Raw genomic sequence first — 21,647 nt, 5'->3', positions numbered from 1 at the left:
TCTAGAATGTAGATGGGAATTTCCATCTCCTTACAACACAGAGCTCAGTATAGGCTTCTGGGATTCAATGACACTTCCCATAAGCTTCATGGAGCAGAGGACAATTTATTTGGTACATTGAGGAAGAAATGATGGAAGAAAACGTCTGGATAGATATATCCTTATGATCGGTTTTCCTCATTCAATGCCAGCCTCTTAGACTTTAAACCTCATAAATGATTTCAGTAGACACCCCCTGAGTTGAGGATGTCTGGTTGATATCTTCACCATCTTCTCAGGAACATGACTAAACCTGGGGAGGAAGGCACAGAAAAGCAACTGCTCTGTCATTGGCTGACAAGATCCTGACAACAACACAATGAAAGCTGCACTCCTTGCAAGTCTTTACTAGTAGCTGTTGCTTCTCTTCTCTGGAAATTCTTTAAACCTAGAATCAAACACGAAAACTGAACTCTGGGTCCACAATCCTCATTTGTCCTTGAAGTATGAGGCTGGTGGCAAGAGTAACTGTGTTTCTGACCTTTGGTAAGTGCTGTGTCTACCTAGGGAGGGCTTCTGAGGACAAGGGACCCCGAAGGGTGGTTTGCCCTCTGTGTTCCCTGTGCTTTATCCAGCATACCAGATATAATTGAGAATGGTTCTGTGCATCTGTCTAGGAAGTACATACATCTACATAACAGGCTAGATCATAACCGTAATCCCAGAAGAGCCCTTGACAGTATTCAGTTGTAAGAAATCCATGGGTTTATTAAGTCAAGAGCCCATGGAATACAACCTAGAGAGTCTCTGATTATTGGCATGTATCTTTGGTCTTCATAATTAACACCAATGATATTTTTTGTGTTCTCGCGGGACATAAAAGTTTTGGAGCGTTAAGGGATTGTTGTATCCTTGATCTATATAATTACATTGGTTTGAGAGTCAGGAGCTAATCTGATTTTCTTGACCCCTTAGGGACTATAATTGATGCTAAGACCACCCAGCCCACCTCCATGGATTGCGCTGAAGGAAGAGCTGCAAACCTGCCTTGTAATCATTCTACCATCAGTGGAAATGAGTATGTGCATTGGTATCGACAGATTCACTCCCAGGGGCCACAGTATATCATTCATGGTCTAAAAAACAATGAAACCAATGAAATGGCCTTACTGATTATCACAGAAGACAGAAAGTCTAGCACCTTGATCCTGCCCCACGCTACGCTGAGAGACACTGCTGTGTACTATTGCATCGTGAGAGTCGCACACTGGGACAGATGGGGCTGCACCTGTGCAATATCTCCCTGGTGGCAAGTGAGGAGGAGGGTAGCATTCATCTAGAACAAAATGTCGATAGGAGTCAGAAAGTAACAAGAAAAGAGGAAAAGGAAGGGAAGGAGAATAGGAGGAAAATAGGTAAAGTAAATAAGGGAGATACGATGAAGGGTAAAAAGATAGGAATAAGAACTTTATTGTTGATGCAGCTGAGAAAAATGATAAAGGGGCTGTAAATCATAATTTGAACATAGCAATAAAATGAAGACAGTTAAGAATTTTCACAACTCTTCTTCATGTCAAAAAAAATTCATTTCAGTTTGTTAGTAAAAATGAATAGATAAGGAAAATCAAAATAATTCTGCTTGTCCCAAAGGCTTTTTTCATCTGGATCCAGGGGCAAGTCCAAGCTTTGAAATGCATGCCGTTACAGTTGTTCCAATTACCAGAAACAAGTTGATGTTTCTGCAAGAAAAATCTGAAATGTTCTTTCTTACTAGTGCAGTAACACTAGTTACTAGAGCATGCATATTTGTGATGAAGGTTTTTCTTTTTGGAAAGAAACAAAAATCAAATGAATATTAATTTATTTTTATTTTTCTTGAAGTCTTGAATCTTTAGTCTTCATCATGTTTTATTTCCTAAGCAGCACACAAATCCATCTCACCATAAAAGACTCAGATAAAGCAAAAGTGAAAGACCTAGCTGCACTTCCTCATTCTTCCCTATCTCACACCACTCTTCTCAAAGAATGCTAGCTTTGACAGTTTAAGGTATATCATGATAGCCTGTTTAATTTCAGTTATCTATCTTTGCATATAACTTTATGCAATCACACACAAACTTACATACATACACACAGTTTTGTCATGTAAATTGGATTTATTAGATTTTTTAACTTGCCATTTATTTTTCATTTAATAAATTGTCCTAGAGATCTTTCTATATCAACAGAGAAGTTCACTTTATTCTTTTTGGTGCTTATTTAGTACTTTGAGACACTCCATCATATAATTGCCTTTCTCTTGATGCATATTTGTTTCTATTGCCTCTCTGTCATAAAGAATATTGTGTTCTACATCTTTATAGATGCACCTTAGTTTGTGTGTATGTGGAAGTGTCTATTTTAATGAGATTTCTGAAACTGAAATTACTATATCAAAGGGAAGCTGCATTTAAAATTTTTGGAGAAAGGGGCAATTTGCCCTCCAAATGATGTAACTACTCTCCATATAATACATATATATGTATTATCATACACATAATGTATCCATTATAATTATTATATAATTAATAAATATAATACAAATAATGTGTTAAATAGCTTCCAACCAACAGTAGGTGAAAGAACTCATTTTACATTCTTATAAAAATTGAGAATTACTAACAGCTGTTATTTTTATTTTACTTAATTATTCTATTTATTTATTTTGAGTCTGGGTCTCACTCTGTCACTCAGGCTGGGGTGCAGTGGCCGGATCTCGGCTCACTGAAACCTTCACCTCCAAAGCTCAAGCAAGCCTCCCACCTCAGCCTCCTGAGTAGCTGGGACTACAGGCATACACCATCACTCCTGGCTACTTTTTGTAGAGACAGGATCTTGCCGTGTTGCCCAGTCTGGTCTCAAACTCCTGAGCTCAAGAGATCTGCCAGCCTTGGCCTCTCAGAGTGCTGGGATTATAGGCATGAGCCACCGCACCCAGCCTAGTTTTTAATAATCCAAAGATATATTATCTTTAGTCATTTTCCTGATTCATAGTGTTTTTGAGCAACTTTTTTCTACATGTATTGACACTTTTTCATTTGGCAATATGCTTATTCCTACCTTTTGAACATTTTTCTATTTAGTTGTTTTCCTTTCTCTTTCCTTACAGTCACTTTATTCACACTCCTTTTCTCTTTCGCACAGTCTTTAATCTCATTTACGTTTTGTTTAACACCATCCTCTACTCTCCTGTATTTGAACACACAAAAGTTTGAAGCCTGTATTTTTGGTTTGTATTCACTGAAGCATCCTCTGTATCTAGGACAGTGCCTGGCAAATAGTAAGTACTCAGAAAATATTTACTGCACAAATATATTTATTTATAATTGAAAATTTTTAGTGGCAAATACTAAGGATACAATAAAATACTAGGGACATGAGTTAGATTCGCTATGAGGATACAAGAAAGAGCCCAAGGGTATCACATGGAAGTCATAATGTAGATAGGAGTATATTCCAAAACTTTATTCATTCATGTCCTCATTAATTCTTTCCTTCTTCTTTTCTTCCTTCTTTCCTTACTTCTCTCTTTTCTTCCTCTCTTCCTTCCTTTTTTTTCTATTATTATTTGTGAAATAGGTCCCTATGAGTTTTGTCAAGCTCTTCCCTATGAAATTCCAAGCTATTCCAATTCAATATTCTCCTTATCTGTGGCAGTCTTCATAGATCATTCTAAGTGCTATAAAAATTTCTCCTTTCTATATTAAAATTCTTATACATTGTGTTTGTCACAAGGTAGTTGATACCTGATGTTAAGAAAGGCTAGCCTGACATTTAGCTAGAATCCCATGGAAAGGCAGGGAGGGATCTCTCTTAACTTTACAAAGAAGAAAATTGGCACTCACAATCAACACATCGCCATAAGTACAAGCCAATAAAGACAGTGCAAAAGGCACATGCAATGATTCAGCAGCCATGCTATATCCATAGGAAACAGTGCCTGCCTATTCTTAAGGAACAGATTTTTTAAAAATAAATAAACTTTTCTTTTGTCTTCCTGTCTTTTTTATTCCTGTTCAGAAATAATCCTCTACCATTCAAAAACTCATGTTTATTCTTACACTGAATGTTTTCTGCTTTAAAATATTTTGCTAAATTTATCTTCGAAATTATAAAATTATTGACTACTTTTTACATAACCATCATTAGTTCTACCACTAATTTTACTATCAGAGTAGAGATTTATCACGAATAAATCTGTTTCTGCATCCATGGAGTAGGACAATCCCACAAGAAAACTAACAAGACTGAAGAGCTCTGAGTTCTGGTGACACATATCTTTTGAATTTTACTTCTCACAAATAATAGAGAAGAGACTTGCTAGTAGCACATATTGAGGATTTTAAAGTTTCACAAAGTCTGCTAAGCGTGTTTGAGAGATCAATTCTTAAGTTAGGAGAATATCCAAATTGTTCTATCAGAATTCCATAAAAAGGGCTATACACCAAATGATTTTCAAATTAACTTACCACTAGAAGTGGATAAGAGATAAGAATTTTGCGAGAAACAAAGCATACTAGTATATACTTTAGAGTAAATATACAAGTGTAATATGGAACATGGTAAAGAAAACATCCTGAGTACAGAAAGGAAGAAATAGCTGGTGACTATAAAACATAAAGAAAAAGGTCTAAAAATAGGGAAAAGACTGAAATGTAAGATAGCATAAGCTAGTGATGGAGACATATGATACAATATTGCAATAAAATTAATACGGAAGTAGCAAACCAACATAAAAAGGCAAAAGTCTTAAGCAGACCCTTCACAAAAGGTATTCAAATGGCCAATAAACATACCATTTCTATAAAGTACAAAAGGAGACATAATTAATCTATACTGTTAGAAGTCAGGATAGTGTTGCCCATGGTGGAGAACTGAAAGAGTTCATAAAGGAGGCCCTGAAGTGCTAATAATGTTCTGTTTTTTTTAATCTGGATGCTGCTTACATGAGTGTGTTAAGGTTGTTAACATTTATCAAACTGTACACTTATGATATACTTTCTTATAGATACATACATCATACTTCAATAAAAACAAAAATAATACAGTGGCCTCATATTAATTACAAAGTGATCTGTGAACTAAAACTAAAATTTTAGGTGTTTTTATCCTAGTTTTCCTTTCTTGCTCCTGGGCTATTATCTGAAAAAGAGTACATCTGTTAAACACAGATGTATGAATGCAGATTTTGGGCATTCTCCCGCATCTAAAACACCCCAGCTTTAGAGGCATCAATAGCGTACTCTTTGTCCCCCAGTGCAATCCAGCCTATTAGTTTTGAGGCCCATTCCTTTTGTCCTACTGTTCATCCTTTTGTCACTACCATCCTCATAAACAACAAACACCCTTCCTCACATTGAAAGGTGTGACGCAGATTCCACTGTAACCTAAATACTGCATGACTTAAATATCCACAAGAGCCATTCAGTGAGAAGCCCGAACTCATCAACTTTAAAGACCATTAATTTGAATCCCCTTTAGCCATTAACTCCCATAGCCACCATCTAGACAGGTCTTATAATAATGTGCTGCTCCACCTCTGAAATCTTACCTGCAGTCTAAAACCTCCCACCCTGAGATTCTCACCCTCAGTTACTCTCACTGTACTTGTTCTTTGACTATATATGGTCATTTCTAAGGAAATCATGAAAATGATACGGATAAATGTATAAGCATAACTAAATTATGAGAAAAAAGAAAAAATAGAATTGGACAATTTTTTAAAAATTGAATCATGAAAAAATTAGATTAACTCTTCTTTTATTGAAGTAATTATTCAAAAAGGAGAGAACCCATGTAATAGGTATTATACAGGTGTATAGACACATTTATATACACATTTTATAGTGTTCTATCATTTTGTCATCTTAATTTATGTTTTAGTTCTCCGTGTGTTTCTCCTTCCTTCACCTGTTCTCAAGCAGGTGGTGTCTCTGTGCTTCAACATGTAAGTGATGATGCTTGGGAAGACAGAAAGCTGTGTTTGCCTGCAGAGTCTTCTGGCTTGTTTTGATCTAATTTCATTCAGGAATAATAGGGTTTATGGAAGTGAGAAGAGGTGGAAGGAGGTTTTTGGTATAAATAGAAAAGAGAATGGCTTTTCCAGGAGAGAATAAAGGAGTCTGTGGGTCCTGGGCAGCAGGGAACAGGTCGTTGTTTCTTGACAACTCTCTGAGAATTAGTAAGACCCAAGAGTGGGATGGCTGTTTGATAATTAGAAAGAGTTCCCAGGCTTGCAAAAGGTTTTGGGGACTCCATAAACCTGAAAAACAGAAACCTTCCTCTTGGAATACACACCTAACGTGAATAGTTTATAACATATTGGATAAGAAGGCTGTGTTTGTGATTCCACTCATAGACCATAGTGACACTATTTATAGTTAAATTGGCTTGTGAGAATGATTACTGGGCAAAGAATAGAACTTGTCTTGTTTGTCTTTATAATCACACACACACAGGTCTGTCTCTATGAAGCATTAGATCTCAACAGTTCTTAAGTTTGGTTATTGGGCCAGGACAGATGAAGAAGACCTGGGGATCCCTCAGCTCAGCTCTCATGGCTTCACATTGCATGTGAGCACAGAGGCTGTCAAAGACTTTTCCCAACAGGCTAAGGGATAGGGCAAACAGTCATGCTCATTGTGGATTACTCATAGTTCCCTATGAGAAAGGCATAAAAAGGATGTAAATTCTGTAGCAATCCTGAATTTGCAATCTTATGCAGTTCTGCCCATCAATAGGGAGCAGAGTTCGTGATCTCTGCATGCCAAAGGGGGAAAGAAGATCAAAGCATCTTTTCATGCTTTAACAGGCACTAGCAAAATTCCAAGAAAGACTGCCAATATCCTGTTCATAATGAATCTAAACTGGAGTGAAAAGGAAGAGGTAGCAGCTCTGCTTACTAATAAGGAGGCAGAGCTTCCTTCACCCTTCAGTCTCCCAGCCTGAGGCTCGGCCACCTACCTCTGTGTGCTATGTTCTTTTGGCACCTGCAGCCTGTCCCCAGTGGTGCTGCTGGGCTTATGGCTCCCAGTGTCAAGGTAGCAAACATATTCTCAACAGGTGTATAGGGAAAGGCAAACTCAGTGAATCAAATATTTTTAATATTCTGAAAAAATGATCTGGAAATAGAAACATATAACATTTAATAAATATTATTCATAAATTATATGAACCATTATCAACTTCTCTTCCTCTGCCTTAGCCATGTCAGTAACTCAGTTATTCTCTCTCATTTCTTGGCATTATATGATACTCAAGATTATTCAAGTATATACGTTGGCCTATAATAGTTGCTTTTCTGTTTCTATCCCCTAAATGTTGGTTATATTATCTTATTTTTTGCTCCTACATGAATGGGACCTACAGTATAAGCAGTCCCCACTTACACACACACTTGTGCTTAAATCTCAATAATCTCCTACTAGTGAATGCAGTGCAGGTCTCTTTAATCTGTGGTTACTTTTCTCCAGTTTCTTCCATTTCAACAATGTGCACATTTTGTTCTTTGTGCCACCTCACAATTTTTCTTTCCTGACTCTGTTTCCTTGAGAGGATCAGGCAAGAAGAAACTGACTTCTCTCATCTATCCACACCTACTCTGTGATCTTAGATAGGCTTCCTCCTCTATCATACGGAGACAATTTTACCTACTCTACCTCTTACAGGATTATTCTGAATTATCTTCCAAAATGAAGATTTCTTTGCATCAAATAATATAGAACTAGGAAAGAATTAGATATATGATGAGACGAGCCTCATTGTATGGGTGAAGTAAAATGTAGACTATTTCTGAAATGGATTGTACATTAAATTGCAATCTGGTTAGAGGTTTAAATCACTGAAGAGGTAGTTATTCATATACAACCAAATTAGAGTTGCTTTGATAAATTAATCAGGAACACAGACCAGTTAATTAATTTATAGTACCTGCTAACATCCAAAGAAATTAAACCTTTCTTCTCAAAATTAAGCTCTAACCATTTATACTATAGTCATTTTAAGAATTTTAGGTTTATGGACCAGGCGCAGTGACTCACGCCTATAATCCCAACACTGTGGGAGGCCAAGGCAGGTGGATCACCTGAGGTCAGGAGTTTGAGACCAGCCTGGCCAACATGGCGAAACCCTGTCTCTACTAAAAAATACAAAAATTAGCCAGGCCTGGTGACGGGCACCTATAATCCCAGCTATTCAGGAGGCTGAGGCAGGAGAATCGCTTGAACCTGGGAGATGGAGGTTGTAGTGAGCTGAGATCGTGTCACTGCACTCCAGCCTGGGCGACAAAGCAAGACCCCAAGACATCCTCTCAGCAACTCTGATGTGTAATCCCACCAGCAATTAGTGTTTTTCTTTCTCCACATTGATTACAGATAGTTTGCTTTTCCCTGTATGACCGCAAAGGTGTGTATATTTGAATGTATGTCTGTATGTTGTTTGGGTTGCAGGGAAGGAAGGAGTAGAAAAAGGAATGAGAGGTGGCTGTGATTGGCAGGTCGTTCTGAATACAAATAACTCTATGCTTTTCACCTTTAGTGAATATATAAATGTCTCAGGATGGGAGAGATAATAAATAATGCCAAAGATCTTCCTTAGTGGTCCTGTGGCTTCACTGAAAGCATACATTGAAATGTTTCTAGCCGGGTGCGGTGGCTCAACCTGTAATCCCAGCACTTCGAGAGGCCGAGGCGGGTGGATCACGAGGTCAGAAGTTCAAGACCAGCCTGGCCAAGATGGTGAAACCCCGTCTCTACTAAAAATACAAAAAATTAGCCAGGCATGGTGGCACGTGCCTGTAATCCCAGCTACTCCAGAGGCTGAGGCAGAGAATTGCTTAAACCTGGAGGGGCGGAGCTTGCAGTGAGCCGAGATAGCGCCACTGCACTCCAGCCAGAGTGACAGAGCGAGACTCCATCTCAAAAAAAAAAAAAAGAAAAAGAAATGTTTCTCAACAGGGGAAAAGCCAAATGCAATGGGCATTCCCAAAAGACTGAAGAAAGAATACGTGCAAGTTGATTCTTCTGGGGTTTCCAGGAAAGTTGGGAAAAGAAAATGAATCATTTAAAAAGTGGAGAGCTGATGCCTGGCCCTCTGTACTTGTTTCTCTCTCTAAACAGGGAAGAAAGGCAGCAGAAAGTAGAGCAGTGTCCCAGTCCACATGTGTCCAGGAAAGAGAGGCTTCTATTTTTAACTGCAGTTACACAAGACTGTTGGCTTTTATGTTTCAGACACAGTGCTATGAAAGACCATGTCCTTGTAGTTTTCATTATTTCAGAGATAAAATGGAAAGCAAGAGTAAGAGTCCCAATCATTAAGAACATGGCTTAGCTCTCTGCAGATCACAGACTCAGCCACCAACTCCTGCCCTGTAACCATGGAGATGCCCCCACTTCAGTCTGTATACAACCCCACAAGAGGAATCACTTATTCTTTTCCTTTTCTCATCAGCATGAAATAATGCTTTTCATAATTATTATCTGAGGCTTTCCTATTTCCTCCTTTCTACCTACTTTGACAACATAAAAATACATTAGGGCCTGGTCGTGGTGGTTCACACCTGTAATCCCATCACTTTAGGAGGCTGAGGTGGGAGGATCACTTGAGCCCAGGAGGTCGAGGCTGCAGTGAGTCATGATCATGCCAATGCACTCAGCCTGGGCAACAGAGTGAGACCCTGTCTCAAAAATAAAAAATATATATATATATACACATGTATATTAGACATTATGCTGTACACAAAGAGCTTATTATCTAATACACATGATAATATCTCTCACTAGATGTAAGCTTTATGGAGATACAAATTTTTTTTATCCAATAACCACTAACCAAACAATGATTGAATGAATAAATGGCTGGTTATATTTATACCCATGTGTAAAGGCAAATTTATGGCCAATGGTTAAAATTTACTGAAAACAAATTTCAGCTCACTATAAAAAAGAACTAGCAATCAGAGGTTTCCCAAAAAGAAACAGACAGCTTTAAGGCATAAAATATTCCTTTCGACAGGAAATATTCAAAGAAAAGTAGAATGTCCATTTCCAGTGATGTTGCAGAATTACAAAATGATATGATTTTGTGCAAAACTAAAAAGTGAAAGTTTTGTATGGGGGAAGATAGCATCAAAGAACAGAACAACCAAACAGCTTGTAAAATACATCATGAATAAAAAAGCTACTTCCAGCTTAATGGAAATTGGATTTTGGATTTGTATTTGAAGCATGTGTAGGATTTAAAATGAGAGAGATGGTAAGAGAATACATGCCAGGCAGGATAAGCTTATCAAGGGCAATGATCAAGAAATAACAAAGAGAAGGGTTTAGGAAATTAAAAGTTTTCAAATATGACTGAAAAAGCCAATTTTTACTGGAACATGCTGTGAGATCAGAGGGACTCTTGGCTTGAGACAACTGTTAGTGTAAGAGGACTGCACACAGCCCAGAACTGGGTTTCTTTCCAAAGAGAAAACATGGTATGAGATTATCCATCCTTACCATAAACAACATTAAGGAATATCTTGAAATTGCTTTTCAGAAAAAGCTAATATTGACCTAAATTTAAACTGTTAAATAACGTCAAAGATTTACTTTACAAGCACATCTCTAAATGTACTGAAAAAATATTTCCATAATAATTGATTCAATGGACAGATAAACTTCCTTTTCCCTGAGCAGTTCTATCATCAACTAATAGCCCTTATTGCAGGAAATGAAAAATCTAAACACTTTTCCAAATGTGTCGCGATTCCCCTATCACTTTCCAGTGTGAATTTTCTTAGGGGTGAGGATGGGAACACTAATAGTTTCTCTGCACTCAGAAACCTCATAAAGAACAAACTTTTAAATCAAATAATACAGATCAAATAAATAAAACAGAGCTACATCTTGCTTTGCTTTACACTTTGTTCTCTTCCTTGTCTGGCTGCAAAAACCTTTGCATGATTTTCATTGAAAATAACTCCTGAATTGATGTGAGATTTTACTTACCCTGGGGCCTACCCAGGCTTGGTTTAGATACATTCCCATAGTCTTCCCTGCTCTTCGGGGTACTGAGTTGCCATAAGGATAAACCAGGCAGACAGTTCTTAGACATTAGGGCTAATTTCTAATTTACCCCCCTGTGTCTTTCTTTTATCATCACAAACATGTTTGGTGTCTAATTTGGTTTACTCTTAGAAAAGGATGGTTTGGAGTACATAAAACAGAATGGTTCTTCAGGCAGCAATAGGCTACAGTTTTAGAGATTTGTAGCTCTATTTTTCTATTAATTGATGCAGGTTTTGAGAATCAACAAGCACATTAAAAATAGACATCAACACTATAGTAAAATTAAAACAGTTATTCTGTCTTTTGTTGTTGTTTCCACATTATTCAGAAAGAGAAAATTACTCTTTAAAATTAGAAATGGAGAACAACAAGGAAGAGAAATCTATTTTGTTGAAGAACAGCTTTTGGTAATATTATTCAGTGAAAGATGAATAATGTGACAGACGTGGAAACTTCTAGTCAAAGTTTGCAGCTTTTATTTGCATTGAATATCTATCCAAGATGAATCATCATAGAAAAGCAGCCAGTGGACTTGGAAGAATCTCGCTCACCATGGTTTCTGCCAAGGAGGGATTTTCTTGGCGCAGAAAGTTGGGTATTTATTTGGGGTCTTGAATGGGTGAAAGAGACAGAACAATTTAGGAGAAAGAAAGGAGAAGGAGGAATGGATCCATGGGCAGAAAAGATTTGTCCTCAAGGGTACATCCAAGATTTGCTTTAATCTGTCATGTAATTGAAATTTGAAACAGTTATTAGCACAGGTTCACAGCATCTCAAAACTAAAAACCATTGTGGAAAAGAGGCTAAGCACAAAGATGTAAGCACTAAATGAGTGTAACTGCTTTGCAGACAGTTTCATGTCAGTGGACATGTGCCATTTTTCTTCTTCTTCTTTTTTTTCTGCCCAGTGCAGCTGCCACATATTATTCAATGCACAACTTTACGGGGCATCATTCACATCTTAGTAAGAGATGGAGAAAGACAATGCTGAGATAAAGAAAAGCAGATTTCCGAGAGCATCAGAGCCTACAAATTCAGCTCTGCCTGGAGCTGCAAAAGCCAAAATACTCTTTTTGGGGTTCAAGCCAGCATGAATTGAGATTCTGTCATTTACGGCCAATGGATTCATAATTCTCATAGCCAAAAGAGAGGGGGATACTTTTGGTTCTCTGCTATTTTATGAGCTGAATTTATGATGCACAGAAGCATTTTCTAGTCAAAATAGCTAGAGTTATGTAAAGACAAATAATCATTGGTCTACTCTCATTATGGGAAATAAGAGCCATGATAACCCTATGTGTGTTTTATGAATTTCAAATGGGAAAAATTTTGAAAACTACTAAAAATTCATAACTGCCATAAAAACATAAGAATTCTTTTTCTATTTTTACTTTTTAATTTCCACTTTTGTTTCTATTTTTACTTATTTTCCTTGTTTCACATTTTTGCACATGATGAAATCATATTGTAAGAACAATTTTATGAAATTTTATTCTCATTTTTAGAATTAAAAATGCCTTGGATTTATAGTTTGAATTGTCTACTATTTCACACCATAGATATACCATAATTTATAATTTTCCTGATTGGGGATATGTTTATTATTTATTTCCAATTTTTATTATTTTAAATAGCATTGTGGTAAACATCTTTAAATATACATCTTATTTTATTTATATATATATATATTTTTATTATACTTTAAGTTCTAGGGTACATGTGCACACGTGCAGGTTTGTTACATATGTGTACATGTGCCATGTTGGTGTGCTGCACCCATTAACTCGTCATTTACATTAGGTATATCTCCTAATGCTATCCCTCTCCCCTCCCCTCAATCCACAACAGGCCGCGGTGTGTGATGTTCCCCTTCCTGTGTCCATGTGTTCTCATTGTTCAATTCCCACCTATGGGTAAGAACATGCGGTGTTTGGTTTTTTGTCTTTGCCGTAGTTTGCTGAGAATGATGGTTTCCAGCTTCATCCATGTCCCTACAAAGGACATGAACTCATCCTTTTTTATGGCTGCATAATATTCCATGGTGTATATGTGCCACATTTTCTTAATCCAGTCTATCGTTGTTGGACATTTGGGTTGGTTCCAAGTCTTTGCTATTGTGAATAGTGCCGCAATAAACATACGTGTGCATGGGTCTTTATAGCAGCATGATTTATAATCCTTTGGGTATATACCCAGTAATGGGATGGCTGGGTCAAATGGTGTTGCTAGTTCTAGATCCCTGAGGAATTGCCACACTGTCTTCCACAATGGTTTAACTAGTTTACAGTCCCACCAACAGTGTAAAAGTGTTCCTATTTCTCCACATCCTCTCCAGCATCTATTGTTTCTTGACTTTTTAATGATCGCCATTCTAACTGGTGTGAGATGGTATCTCATTGTGGTTTTGCTTTGCATTTCTCTGATGGCCAGTGATGATGAGCATTTCTTCATGTGTTTTTTGGCTGCATAAATGTCTTCTTTTGAGAAGTGTCTGTTCATATCCTTCACCCACTTGTTGATGGGGTTGTTTGTTTTTTTCTTGTAAATTTGTTTGAGTTCTTTGTAGATTCTGGATATCAGCCCTTTGTCAGATGAGTAGGTTGTGAAAATTTTCTCCCATTTTGTAGGTTGCCTGTTCACTCTGATGGTAGTTTCTTTTGCTGTGCAGAAGCTCTTTAGTTTAATTAGATCCCATTTGTCAATTTTGGCTTTTGTTGCCATTGCTTTTGGTGTTTTAGACATGAAGTACTTGCCCATGCCTATGTTCTGAATGGTATTGCCTATGTTTTCTTCTAGGGTTTTTATGGTTTTAGGTCTAACATTTAAGTCTTTAGTCCATCTTGAATTAATTTTTGTATAAGGTGTAAGTAAGGGATCCAGTTTCAGCTTCCTACGTATGGCTAGCCAGTTTTCCCAGCATCATTTATTAAATAGGGAGTCCTTTCCCCATTTCTTGTTTTTGTCAGGTTTGTCAAAGATCAGATGGTTGTAGATGTGTGGTATTATTTCTGAGGGCTCTGTTCTGTTCCATTGGTCTATATCTCTGTTTTGGTATCAGTACCATGCTGTTTCGGTTACTGTAGTCTTGTAGTATAGTTTGAAGACAGGTAGTGTGATGCCTCCAGTTTTGTTCTTTTGGCTTAGGATTTACTTGGCGATGCGGGCTCTTTTTTGGTTCCATACGAACTTTAAAGTAGTTTTTTCCAATTCTGTGAAGAAAGTCATTGGTAGCTTGATGGGGATGGCATTAAATCTATAAATTACCTTGGGCAGTATGGCCATTTTCACGATATTGATAATTCCTATCCATGAGCATGGAAAGTTCTTCCACTTGTTTGTGTCCTCTTTTATTTCATTGAGCAGTGGTTTATAGTTCTCCTTGTAGAGGTACTTCACATCTCTTGTAAGTTGGATTCCTAGGTATTTTATTCTCTTTGAAGCAATTATGGATGGGAATTCACTCATGATTTGGCTCTCTGCTTGTCTGTTATTGGTGTATAAGAATGCTTGTGATTTTTGCACATTGATTTTGTATTCTGAGACTTTGCTGAAGTTGCTTATCATCTTAAGGAGATTTTGGGCTGAGACAGTGGGGTTTTCTAGATATACAGTCATGTCATCTGCAAACAGAGACAATTTGACTTCCTCTTTTCCTAATTGAATACCCTTTATTTCTTTCTCCTGCCTGATTGCCCTGGCCAGAACTTCCAACACTATGTTGAATAGGAGTGGTGAGAGAGGGCATCCCTGTCTTGTGCCAGTTTTCAAAGGGAATGCTTCTAGTTTTTGCCCATTCAATATGATATTGGCTGTGGGTTTGTCATAGATAGCTCTTATTATTTTGAGATACATCCCATCAATACCTAATTTATTGAGAGTTTTTAGCATGAAGGGCTGTTGAATTTTGTCAAAAGCCTTTTCTGCATCTATTGAGGTAATCATTGGTTTTTGTCTTTGGTTCTGTTTATATGCTGGATTATGTTTAATGATTTGCGTATATTGAACCAGCCTTGCATCCCAGGGATGAAGCCCACTTGGTCATGGTGGATAAGCTTTTTGATGTGCTGCTAGATTCGGTTTGCCGGTATTTTATTGAGGATTTTTGCATCGATGTTCATCAGGGATATTGGACTAAGATTCTCTTTTTTTTGTTGTGTCTCTGCCAGGCTTTGGTATCAGGCTGATACTGGCCTCATAAAATGAGTTAGGGAGGATTCTGTCTTTTTCTATTTATTGGAATATTTTCAGAAGGAATGATATCAGCTCCTCCTTGTACATCTGGTAGAATTCGGCTGTGAATCTCTGGTCCTGGACTTTTTTTTGGTTGGTAAGCTATTAATTATTGCCTCAATTTCAGAGCCTGTTATTGGTCTATTCAGAGATTCAACTTCTTCCCGGTTTAGTCTTGGGAGCATGTATGTGTTGAGGAATTTATCCATTTCTTCTAGATTTTCTAGTTTATTTGCATAGAGGTGTTTATAGTATTCTCTGACGGTAGTTTGTATTTCTGTGGGATCAGTGGTGATAGCCCCTTTATCATTTTTTATTGCATCTATTTGATTCTTCTCTCTTTTCTTCTATATTAGTCTTGTTAGCAGTCTATCAATTTTGTTGATCTTTTCAAAAAACCATCTCCTGGATTCATTCATTTTTTGAAGGGTTTTTTGTGTCTCTATCTCCTTCAGTTCTGCTCTGATTTTAGTTATTTCTTGCCTTCTGCTAGCTTTTGAATGTGCTTGCTCTTGCTTCTCTAGTTCTTTTAATTGTGATGTTAGGGTGTCAATTTTAGATCTTTCCTGCTTTCTCTTGTAGGCATTTAGTGCTATAACTTTCCCTCTACACACTGCTTTGAATATGTCCCAGAAATTCTGGTATGTTGTGTCTTTGTTCTCGTTGGTTTCAAAGAACGTCTTTATTTCTGCCTTCATTTCTTTATGTACCCAGTAGTCATTCAGGAGCAGGTTGTTCCATTTCCATGTAGTTGAGCGGTTTTGAATGAGTTTCTTAATCCTGAGTTCTAGTTTGATTGCACTGTGGTCTAACAGACAGTTTTTTTATAATTTCTGTTCTTTTACATTTGCTGCAGAGTGCTTTACTTCCAGCTATGTGGTCAGTTTTGGAATAAGTGCAATGTGGTGTTGAGAAGAATGTATATTCTGTTGATTTGGGGTGGAGAGTTCTGTAGATAGCTATTAGATTTGCTTGGTGCAGAGCTGAATGCAATTCCTGGATATCCTTGTTAACTTTCTGTCTCATTGATCTGTCTAATGTTGACAGTGGGGTGTTAAAGTTTCCCATTATTATTGTGTGGCAGTCTAAGTCTCTTTGTAGGTCTCTAAGGACTTGCTTTATGAATCTGAGTGCTCCTGTATTGGGTGCATATATATTTAGGATAGTTAGCTCTTCTTGGTGAATTGATCCCTTTACCATTATGTAATGGCCATCTTTGTCTCTTTTGATCTTCATTGGTTTAAAGTCTGTTTTATCAGAGACTAGGATTGCAACCCCTGCCTTTTTTTGTTTTCCATTTACTTGGTAGATCTTCCTCCATCCCTTTATTTTGAGCCTATGTGTGTCTCTGCACATGACATGGGTTTCCTGAATACAGTGCACTGATGTGTCTTGTCTCTTTATCCAATTTGCCAGTCTATGTCTTTTAATTGGAGCATTTAGCCCATTTACATTTAAGGTTAATATTGTTATGTGTGAATTTGATCCTGTCATTATGATGTTAGCTAGTTATTTTGCTCGTTAGTTGATGCAGTTTCTTCCTAGCATCGATGGTCTTTACAATTTGGCATGTTTTTGCAGTGGCTGGTACTGGTTGTTCCTTTCCATGTTTAGTGCTTCCTTCAGGAGCTCTTTTAGGGCAGGCCTGGTGGTGACAAAGTCTCTCAGCATTTGCTTGTCTGTAAAAGATGTTATTTCTCCTTCACTTATGAAGCTTAGTTTGGCTCGATATGAAATTCTGGGTTGAAAATTCTTCTCTTTAAGAATGTTCAATATTGGCCCCCACTCTCTTCTGGCTTGTAGAGTTTCTGCTGAGAGATCTGCTGTTAGTCTGATGGGCTTCCCTTTGTGGGTAACCCGACCTTTCTCTCTGGCTGCCATTAACATTTGTTCCTTCATTTCAACTTTGGTGAATCTGCCAATTATGTGTCTTGGAGTTGTTCTTCTCGAGGAGTATCTTTGTGGTGTTCTCTGTATTTCCTGAATTTGAATGTTGGCCTGCCTTGCTAGATTGGGGAAGTTCTCCTGGATAATATCCTGCAGAGTGTTTTCCAACTTGGTTCCATTCTCCCCGTCACTTTCAGGTACACCAATCAGACATAGATTTGGTCTTTTCACATAGTCCCATATTTCTTGGAGGCTTTATTCATTTCTTTTTGCTCTTTTTTCTCTAAACTTCTCTTCTCGCTTCATTTAATTCATTTGATCTCCAATCACTGATGCCTTTTTTTCCAGTTGATCGAATCAGCTACTGAAGCTTTTGCATTCATCACGTAGTTCTCATGCCATGGTTTTCAGCTCCATCAGGTCATTTAGGACTTCTCTGCGTTGGTTATTCTAGTTAGCCATTCGTCTAATCTTTTTTCAAGGTTTTTAGCTTCTTTGCGATGGGTTCGAACTTCCTCCTTTAGCTTGGAGAAGTTTGATCATCTGAAGCCTTCTTTTCTCAACTTGTCAAAGTCATTCTCTGTCCAGCTTTGTTCCGTTGCTGGTGAGGAGCTGCGTTCCTTTGGAGGAGGAGAGGTGCTCTGATTCTTAGTATTTTCAGTTTTTCTGCTCTGGTTTTTCCCCATCTTTGTGGTTTTATCTACCTTTGGTCTTTGATGATGGTGACGGACAGATGGGGTTTTGGTGTGGATGTCTTTTCTGTTTGTTAGTTTTCCTTCTAACAGTCAGGACCCTCAGCTGCAGGTCTGTTGGAGTTTGCTGGAGGTCCACTCCACACCTGTTTGCCTGGGTATCAGCAGTGGAGGCTGCAGAACAGTGAATATTGCTGAACAGCAAATGCTGCTGCCTGATCGTTCCTCTGGAAGTTTTGTCTCAGAGGAGTACCTGGCTGTGTGAGGTGTCAGTCTGCCCCTACTGGGGGGTGCCTCCCAGTTAGGCTACTCAGGGGTCAGGGACCCACTTGAGGAGGCAGTCTGTCCATTCTCAGATCTCAAACTCTGTGCTGGGAGAACCACTACTCTCTTCAAAGCTGTCAGACAGGGACATTTAAGTCTGTAGAGGTTTCTGCTGCCTTTTGTTTGGCTCTGCCCTGCCTTCCAAAGTGGAGTCTACAGAGGCAGGCAGGCCTCCTTGACCTGCGGTGGGCTCTACCCAGTTCGAGCTTCCTGGCCACTTTGTTTACCTACTCAAGCCTCAGCAATGGTGGGTGCCCCTCCCCCAGCCTCGCTGCCACCTTGCAGTTCGATCTCACACTGCTGTGCTAGCAATGAGTGCGGCTCCGTGGGCATGGGACCCTCCAAGCCAGGCACAGGATATAATCTCCTGGGGTGTCCTTTTCTAAAACCATTGGAAAAGTGCAGTATTAGGGTGAGAGTGTCCCGATTTTCCAGGTGCCATCTGACACAGCTTTGCTTGGCTAGGAAAGGGAATTCGCTGACCTCTTGTGCTTCCCGGGTGTGGCAATGCCTCGCCCTGCTTCGGCTCATGCTCAGTGCGCTGTACCTACTGTCCTGCACCCACTGTCCGACAAGCCCAGTGGGATGAAGCGGGTACCTCAGTTGGAAATGCAGAAATCACCCATCTTCTGCGTCGCTCATGCTGGGAGCTGTAGACTGGAGCTGTTCCTATTCAGCCATCTTGGATCTGCCCCTAAATATACATTTTAATTTAACTTTTTATCATTTCATTAAGACAGCATCCTCGAACTGGAATTAGTGGTTCAATGGGCAAAACAGTTTTATAGCCTGTTGGTTCCTTGTCTGTCTTAACAACATAACACCTTGTAAAAGTTTTCTAAATTCATTATCTCTACTCCCTAACCCCTTTCTTACTCAAATCCCAGTCCAGGCAGATTTTTATACCTATCCTTGTATCAGAATCACTTTGTTAAAGTCGCCAATGGGTTTCATAGCCTCAAATCCAGTGATCCATTACCATGCTTTATCTTACTGAATTTCTCAGAATAATTTGACGGTTTGGTTATTCTCTCCTTGAAACATTATCTTTGCTTGAATTTGGGGATTCCACACTTTCCTGATTTGCTTTCAACCTCAGAAGCCACTCCTCCTCAGCCTCCTTTTCTAGCTCACCTTCCTCTTGCTGACCTCTAGATACTGGGTTGTCTCAGGACTCAGTCCTCAAACATATATGTCATCTACATGCACTCTCTAAGTGATTTCATCCAGGAATATGGCTTTAATTACCATCCATACATTGATGACTCCCAGATTTATACCTCCATCCAACCCCTCTCTGTTGAAAGCCAGGCTCATATATACTATAGTCTATATAACATCTATGCCAGATGTCTGTCTGGCACCTAAAATCTAACATATCCACAACATGCCTTATTCCCTCCCTTAGGCTCATCCCTCACTCTTCCCCATCTCAAGAAAATAGTGATATAATTCACCCACTCGCTATAGCCAAAAATACTGGAAACTTATTTAATTCTTCTCTTTCCCCCATATCCCACATTGTCAACAAACTGGCCACATAATATGTATTTTCTGTCAGAAAAAAAAAGCCTGACTTCATTTTTTAATTCAAATAAGAATGTTACACAATAGGTTCCAGTGACAAGCCAGTCATTTCATAATTCGAATTCTAAAGTAGGTAGATGGATACGGTAAGGAACCTTGCATTGAGGCTATCACCAGTTGAAATATATTCCTGTTTTGCAGTATTTCTTGCTTAGCTGCTCTCCCTCAGAATCCAGAAGCTAATAAATTGTCTCTTTATTTGGCACCTTGGGAATTTTTTTTTTTTTTAGCACCCTGGACCAAGGCACCATTCTGGATGGTTGAGATGTATACTTTTTCTTTAAGGGGTAGTTGGTAAGGGTGATGTTGGAAAGAGAGATGGGAAAGAAGCAGCAGCATGACATTTGGACCCTCAAGCATGTTCTAGAGCAGGCTGGTTTTGAGAAAGTCCTCATTTGCCTCAAGGTACATGACCACAGTTTAATGAGTGTGGGCCTAAATGGGACAAGATCACAATCACATTTGTCACCAGCAAACTCGTATCTAGGAGGCATACAAGTTGTTCCTGTTAGAACAATGACACTTACTGGAAAGTCATTTCCCACCACTGATTTGAGCTGCTGTTATTATCATACATGAATTTCCACATACAATTAGGCCATATTACAGATTTGCTATTCCATTTAACTGACCTGTCTGCTTACCCTTAATTTTCACTTAAGAATTTTCTTTCTCTTTCTTTTCACTTTTGTGCAATAGAAAATGTGCTCTTTGTGCTCTTTTCTTCTACCTTTTCTTTCAACTGTTTTTTGTTTTGGCATACGAATGACAGGAATTTTTTAAATGTTTATATTGTAGCCAGTCTTTTGGTAGTGGTCTTTGTTCTATTTTAGGTTTTCTGATGTACAGTCATTTTATCTACTTACATGCAGATGATGTTTTATCTCTTTCTTTCCAATTCTTATGCTTCTTATTGTTTCTCTGGGCTGACTGCATTAGCAAGTAGCTTCAACACAATGTTAGATAGCAGTAGTGGTAATGAACATCTTTTTCCTTCACCTACTTTAATAGGAAAGCCTCTAGCACTTTCCCATAAGTTGGTGCTGGTTTAGGGTTATGGTGTATGCAAGTTTTATGTGACATGTTAAAGAATTAGTTATTAGTTTTTATATTTCAGTGTTTTAACATGAATCTGTGTTGTATTTTGTCTAATTCCTTTTCTGCATCAATAAAGATAATCACATGATTTTTCTTCTTAGCTCTTGTATCAGTTATTAAGCTACTAACTCTTACCTACAAATGCTTAGCTCCTATACCTTGCTTCTAGAGTAGTAACTGCTGATGTCAATCATGCACTACCCCCTAGAGCTAGTTGACTTTTTAGGTGTGTTTTTCTTATCTCTCCAACTGGATAATTAGCATATTCTATTTTGTACATTTTATTAAACGTCTCCACAGGGTTAAGTGAATTTGTTGAGGTAGTGACACTCAACATTTATTGTTTACCTGCCACAACCCCTGTCCGTCATTGCTCAGGAAAATCGTTAATCATCTACAGCTAGATATATACCTGCTGGTACCTACCTAGAATGTTGAAATCACATACCTGAGACAGGAGAGAAGAAAAATTCCAAGGGGAACACTCATGTAAATGCTACTTCTTCCAAGCAACTAAAACAGCTCCTCTATTCTTCCTAGGAAAAAAATCCCCTTCTTGGAGGACATTCCTGGTAAGTATCCTCACCAAAGAAAACTGGAGGTTTTGCTAGCATTTCTGTGGTTTCAGACTTAATGTGATGTGGGGATGCTCTGATTGGGGAAAAGAATAATCATAAGGTTTCTAGGGAAGTGTACCAATTTACAAACAGCCAGATTCTCCAGTGACCACCTCATGCGTCTATTGTTTTTTTCTCAAGCAGAA

This window comes from Symphalangus syndactylus, chromosome 9, assembly GCF_028878055.3.
Source record: "Symphalangus syndactylus isolate Jambi chromosome 9, NHGRI_mSymSyn1-v2.1_pri, whole genome shotgun sequence".
NCBI classification, from domain to species: Eukaryota; Metazoa; Chordata; class Mammalia; order Primates; family Hylobatidae; genus Symphalangus; species Symphalangus syndactylus.
This window is presented reverse-complemented; position numbering follows the sequence as displayed.